Raw genomic sequence first — 7,500 nt, 5'->3', positions numbered from 1 at the left:
GAATATTATGTCGAGTGTTAGAAAGAAATGATAATGTTGCTCATGGTGTATTGTTTGGGATGAATATTCCCGGTTACTTACATTGATCATGCAAATATGTAGTAGATGCGGTACAATGCTCCAATCAAACTGGAACATATCCAGGGACAAGGCGAGTGCTCTGACCTTGAACTTGACAATTAAGGCCTGGTCGCGTTACCGCCGATGGCCATTCACACACACACTAAAAAAGGCACGTGTTTGGAAAGAATGCAAGCGAACTATGCACAGTGTAATGTTTATTTAATAAAATAAAACTCAGAGAACGCGATTCCTTAATGTACAGGCATTTGCCCAATAGTTGGCCGGTTATAATCCGATTATGGAATGACTCAAACACTTTGTCACATCGCATAAAACAATTTAATTTAACAGATAATGCATTTAAATGTATATCCTTGTGTATTTGCTTTGCTATCTATTCGTTTGCTGTTTTGCAATGTACAGGGGCCCGCAATCTGCGTCTATTTCATTCCCTCCCCTTGACTCTATTTTAAACAAACCTTTATTAACTTGAGAAAGGGGGGCATATCCAGTCTTGAACAATGTTGTCTTATCTTGCGGCGCTCATTTTTATGCAAACAAACCTCTATTAATACAACGCGTCATTTAAACTCGGAGACTAATTCTATGCATTTTACATTCGCCTCAAGATGGTTGAAGGTGGTTTGAAACAATCGTGCGGCAGGAGAAAATTAAAAGTCCTGTTTCCTTTGATGGTGAGTACAATTTCATAATCTTCTGACCTGGAATTTTAATGAGTTAATCATGAAAATTACAGGGCTGCGTAATACATATATTTTAATGGATTGCGTTGCTGCCATTTCGTTGCGTAGATTAAAAGAATGCATATGCGCAAATAAGTGGGGAGAAAATAACATTTAAATGTAAAAGGTATAACATCTAAAGAAGTCTTCTTTGGCATTTTGACAGCGAGCATTAAATGGGGCAAAATAATATTTAAGGAGAAATGCTTCTATAATTAGATAGGTGCCATATTGTGCCAATTACATTTATTTCGTCAATTGTGACACCGATTTTAATTCATATCCATAATGGCGGGATATCATCTTGTAGAATTTCTTATTAATATTATATTCTGCTCATGAACATATTGTCTCAGTACAGCTGCCAAAAGGAATAAAATCTAAATATGCAGGTTGACTTTTGTAGAAATTACAGTCATTGATATGTGAGGCCAACCCATAGCTTTCTATTCTGGAGATGGCCGTATGCGGCTTTGATATTTTTAAATCAGCAGCTCTGCTAACATTTCGTTCAGGCTTGCACGACTGCAATGGTGAAATTTGGAATACATTGCTCGATATGCATTTCATGTCGATCATTTTCGTAGATAAAGTTTAATTTGTAAACACTGTGCTCAATTTACTGCCATGATGTCGATATGAAACATGTACTTCATATCGGCACTTTGCTCCGTAATTTAATAAATTCTCTTTTCACTTCCATTTTAATCCGAGTTATTACCAATTGGTGTTTCAATAATATTTTCATTTAAGATGAAGACGGGTAATTTTGGTTTTGTAAAGACACACATACATGCTGCTTGATACCCTGAGTTACTCTAACACTCTGTCTTTTTTTTCAAATCCAGCGCCTGCAGTTCCATGTTTCTGCGTGTTCTCCAAATTCATCAGGATTGATTGACTGATTGATTGATTGATTACCAATTGAAACTATTTGCAAACTATAAAATACCCTATCATCTATGATTATCATGCCCATGTTTAGACTTGGAAGAGTTGCCTGGAGTTCGGTGAAACGGTAGTATAGAATTTTCTCTAAATATCATCAGTATGATTCTCCCCATAATAACTGCAAGGACTATTTTCAGGATATATTCTATGTATGAAACAATATATTTATATGCAATTTCACTCACTACTTCACATAAGATGTGGTCACCTGTAGTGGTATATTAGTGATTGTTTCAATATTTTATAGTCATCGTTGTTTCATTTTAAATATTTAAAATAAAACAATAACGCATTCGGATTCGCATGTGGCCAATTCCCTACTTACACAGTTAAGTAATCTATACTGTGAATTCGATTTATTTCGCAATTATTAACACAATTGAGATATATTTACTTAATATTTTTCCCGCGCCATATCTCTTTGCCAAGATCATACAAATCGAAATTATTCAATATTGAGGACAAACTCTGACTAAACCTTTTTTCTAGCGCTCTTGAGCTAGATTCAGAATTGGCATTGTGCAATGAATTTCCAAAATATTAATTGCATGTAATAACTAAAAATGCTCGACAACTGCTCGCCAGGCCAGACATTCAGTAGTGACAAGGTTCCTGTGGATGGGAATGTCTGTAGCATTCACTCATTCAATATATATTTGAACTAATCCCCTTTGATTACACAGTTAGCAGTTTAAATATATATCGCATTCATATCTTTATTATAGCATTCTCCTTTCAGATTAAGGTTTTGTTAAAGTGTTGAGAAAAAACGTTCCTTGAATTGATCCTGATCTCCAGCCTCTGTGGTTTGTCAGTGTTGTACTATCAGCATTCACACACTGATTTAAAACGTTATGTTGATCCTATAATAAATCGCACCATTGTCGCTTCAAACTGTGTTGCACCACGTATATAGAGATGTAATTCTTAGCTGATCAAAAGCTTTCGGTTGGAATATTTAATGTACAGGATCAGAATCTCACTGTCCTTGATCTCAGAATTTTAGGAGACAGATGTCACTTTATAGTTCCGAGGCTCATTAGGCAATCTATTATCCCCTGGCTAGGATGTGTGAACACCAGTGCTTTTGGTTACGATTCGCTATTTGGAACAGCAGATCGAAAGGAACCGTGTATGAGCAAATCCTGATTATTCAATTTTTCAATTTGCCTGAAAACAAATTGTAAATTAACATTTAAAAAATACTCCCTTTAACTATGTTTTCCTGGATATTTTTTTCTATCGCTAGCTTAATCCCACAAGTCAGTTTGTTAAGGTTCTAGTTAAACTTCGGAACACACCACAGGAGATCACTCCTAATGCTACTCGAGGCTAGACTCATGGCCTGACCTTGACGTTCAAGCCGGCGCCTCGTTGTTTACAGTTCTCGCTCATCGTCTTTACACTTGGAGTTTGTACTGTATTGGTTGGTAATTAGTTGTGACAACGAAAGTTTAACGTTACAGAATGGGTAGCACAACATCATGTAACATACTGTCTAAATAAATACGGCAATAACTTCCCATGTGAAGTCACATTTTTTGAGACGTCCAGTCGCCCCATTTCAAAAGCATTTCTACTATTTCCCGTTTTGATTCCATTCTCCTGCCTTGGTTCTCTTTCTTTTTATCCCTTAACAGTAACGTCTCGGTTTGAAATTTATATTCTCAATTCCACCCACAAAGCATGTTCCTTTTCTTGTGTCGGAGGCTTCCACACTTTTATCACTTACCTCTTCTAGTAGCATGTCTTAATATCCGTCCTAAATAACATGCTGGTTGCAGTAGTTCCCTTGCCACAGACATTTCCACACCACGGGGAAAATGATATGACTGCCGTCTTTTCCGAATGGACGAAAATTAACGCATTTGTATTTCGAGTGAAATCTGCAAGTGCACTTTTCTGGTACCAAACATTATACTGCACGCATATTATAAATGATTTGACTCATTCAGCGCTCCGATTGACGATCAACTGTTAATTCTTTACAGGCGAGTTTAACCGTTTAGGTTGAAATTATTAATTTGAATCAGCAATCCTAAAACAATTTATTTTTTGCAGGTTTATTCAACATATTTTATAGACATATTGAAATGTGTACGCTCCAATATATGTACACCCTTAACTAGGCAAATCGAATGCATAAGATATGCGATTGTTGGGAGGGACCTTTTAAGAGCTTATCTTAATAATGAATATATTTCTCTGTACAACTGGATCTTTCACATATTATAGTTGATGCTATTGTGAAGTCATTTTCTCTGTTTCTATGTCTATTGTTTTCTTCTGCATGTCCCGTTTGCTAACATTTTAAATCGATTTTATGAAGCTGTTCTGACAATAGATAAATTCATATTGAGAAATATATATTTGTGATGTTAATGAAGCGAGAGGTCTGGGCATAGTGCGGAAAATAATATGGAAACAAAATACCAAGAAGAAGGCTCGGCCGTTGACTACATCTAAATCTCAGACATTATCTCGAAACACCACAAAGTCTAAAGTTGTACTGCAAATGCATTCAATTCCCTGCCCCGAGTTTCCGGCTGCAATTTTGATCACGGTTTGGCTGCATATTATAACATGCGATAATATGATCACATTTAGAAACAGTGAACGCAGTCGCCTCGCAGTCAATCGATTATCTGTTTCCCGGATGGACCTCTATCAGCGAGAAATATGTCAGATTTAACCATCGCCGTAGAGTCAAGCAGATTTCATTTTAATTTCAATGTCTAATTAACCAAAATACTTCTCAAAGACAGAGAGAGGCGGCGGGGCTCCATCATTGTGAAGCAGATGTTGGGTCAATGCAGAATCTGATGGGATTTGACTATTTGTGCAAGATAGTGTTCGGACGTATTTACGCTTTGCCTGCCCCTTCCGACCTCCCCTTCAAACTCAGACCATGTCTGTTATCTCAGTTAAGTTTAAGTGGAGGTCCCTCGAATAAGAAAAAGCAGATCCCATTGCATGATAGTCAGCGCTGATATAAATTCAAAGTCCATGCAAAGGTACCACAACCACACTACAGTTTTACGCACCCCGTTTCTGCGCATTAATATAATGGGCAGACAAATGGCGGTGTGCTGAGTGTCAAGAGACTTTTTTTTTTGCGAGCACGTCCGATTTAAGTCCTCGTTATTCTCGAATCATATTATTGCCGTTTAGTTGTCATGTGCGAAATGGTGACCATTCTTCCCACGTTAGAATTACTAGTCATATCTTTCCAATTCGCAACCGGACACAATCGAGACAGGATGCATTCTGGGCAAGGCATGCCATTACACATCATTGTGACCATCACTTAACTCATAGTAACTATTGAAAACTGCGTGCTTGTTAACTCGACAGTAGGGAAATGCTGGAATCTATCATTAGGGAGTGGATGCGGGGCACTAAGGAAAGGATAACATGATCGGGCAGATGCATCACAGATATATCCCTGCAGCTGGAATGCCAAATGAGGGAGCATTGCTTTATTTGGAGACATATGTTCGAAACGGATTCAGTGTAGACATGAGATTATTTTTCAAATGTAAACATTTGACTTTCGCACATTTATAATCGGCATGGACGGAAACCTGGCCAATTGGCAGAATACACAGCACGAATAAAGGGACCATTATGGGTGGTAGGTCACATGGATCTGTGCGTGGGCCACGGCCATTATATTTCCGCCAATGGGTCGAATAAATGGAGCTTGTAATATGCACAAGTTTGCTGACGATACAAAACAAGCTGGGGAAGTTAGGGGGGAGGAAGCTTTTTTTTTAAATTCGCTCTGAAGGTGATATTGGAGGTGAGTAATAACGCCAGCATAGCTACCCATCACTCGAGACGAAAGAGGCAAAAATGAGTCAACAACACTGTTGGCCGGACTGGCTAAGGATAGCAGTTTCAATTACCCGCAGACATTCCTAAACCAAATGGGGGTTTTGCACCATTAGTTAGTTTCATATTTACCGTTACCGACAAATAATTAAACGAGGAGTTGACAGATGGATTGTGAGCTGGAGAAATTTGATGAATTAGAAAATAAGATTTTTTTTTTAAAGCATGGAGTGTCGCTTGCTATTCTGAAAGTTAACATAGAGGAAGCGATAAAGAAAATAAATGATATGATGTCTCATACTTCTCTCAGAAACCAAGCGTCAAGCAGTCGTACTAGAATGATTTAGGGCCTTGCGGGGAAAAAATCCAGTAATATTGTTCACAATTTTTATATTCCTTGCCTAAGGAAAGCAATGCAATGAAATCTCGTTCGACTCATGCCCGGATGACCATAACGAAGAAATTGAGCGAACTATTTTATCTTCACCTAGATTTAGAAGAACGATATTGCATTAAAATCGGGTTTAAAGAGTTTCTTTAAAAAGAGAGTACTGTTTTTTCAGCAGGATGGAGATTCTCAAGACTGCACTTGCTGGTTTACACCGAAGATAGACACAAAATGCTGGAGTAACTCAGCGTATCAGGCAGCATCTCTGGAGAAAATGGATAGGTGACTTTTCGGGTCGAAACTCAGGGCTGAAGACCTGAAACGTCGCCTATTCCTTTTTTCCAGAAATGTGAGGTGACCCGCTGAGCTATTCCAGCATTTTGTATCTATCAAAGGAGATTCTTAAATATTAGGTCATAGGCTCAGGAGCGACCATTGAAATCCGAGGTCGGGGAATTTGAATGTTCGTCTGAATGGTTGTGAATCAGCACAATTCTTTACTCCAGATAGACGTGAGCATTATTAAGGCAGACTTATAATAGACAATAGACAATAGACAATAGGTGCAGGAGTAGTTCGTTCGGTCCCTCGAACCAGCACCGCCATTCACTGTGATCATAGCTGATCATCCCCAATCGGTACCCCGTTCCTTCTCCCCATATCCCCTGACTCCGCTATCTTTAAGAGATCTATCTAACTCTCTCTTGAAGGCATCAAGAGAATCGGCCTCCACTGCCTTCTGGGGCAGAGAATTCCACAGATTCACAAGTCTCTGGGTGAAAAGGTTTTTCCTCATCCTCGTTCTAAATGGCCTACCTCTTATTCTTAAATTGTGTCCCCTGGTTCTGGACTCCCCCACCATCGGGAACATGCTCCCTGACTCTAGCGTGTCCAATCCCTTACTAGTCTTATATGTTTCAATAAGATCCCCTCTCATTGTTCTAAATCCCAATGTATACAAGCCCAGTCGCTCCAATCTTTCAACACATGACAATTGACTTTTAATTGACTTTTAGACTTAAGGACGAATCAAGAGATGGCACGGGAAAATCATAACAAGAGGAGTTGAGTATAGGAGCAAAGTTGTCCTTCTGCAATTGTACAGAGCCCTAGTGAGACCACACCTGGAGTATCGTGCGCAGTTTTGGTCTCCAAATCTGAGGAAGGACATTCTTGCTATTGAGGGAGTGCAGCGTAGGTTCACACGGTTAATTCCTGGGATGACAGGATTGTCATATGTTAATAGAATGGCGCAACTGGGCTTGTATACTCTGGCATTTAGAAAGATGAGAGGGGATCTTATTGAAACATATAAGATTATTAAGGGTTTGGACACGCTAGAGGCAGGAAACATGCTCCCGATGTTAGGAGAGTCCAGAACCAGGGGCCACAATTTAAGAATAAGGGGTAGGCCATTTAGAACAGAGATGAGGAAAAACTTTTTCACACAGAGGGTTGCGAATCTGTGGAATTCTCAGCCTCAGAAGGCAGTGGAGGCCAATTCTCTGGATGCTTTTAAGT

This window comes from Amblyraja radiata, chromosome 16 (genome assembly GCF_010909765.2).
Source record: "Amblyraja radiata isolate CabotCenter1 chromosome 16, sAmbRad1.1.pri, whole genome shotgun sequence".
Taxonomy (NCBI): Eukaryota; Metazoa; Chordata; class Chondrichthyes; order Rajiformes; family Rajidae; genus Amblyraja; species Amblyraja radiata.
The sequence above is the reverse complement of the archived record's forward strand: the minus strand, read 5'-3'. Positions refer to the sequence as shown.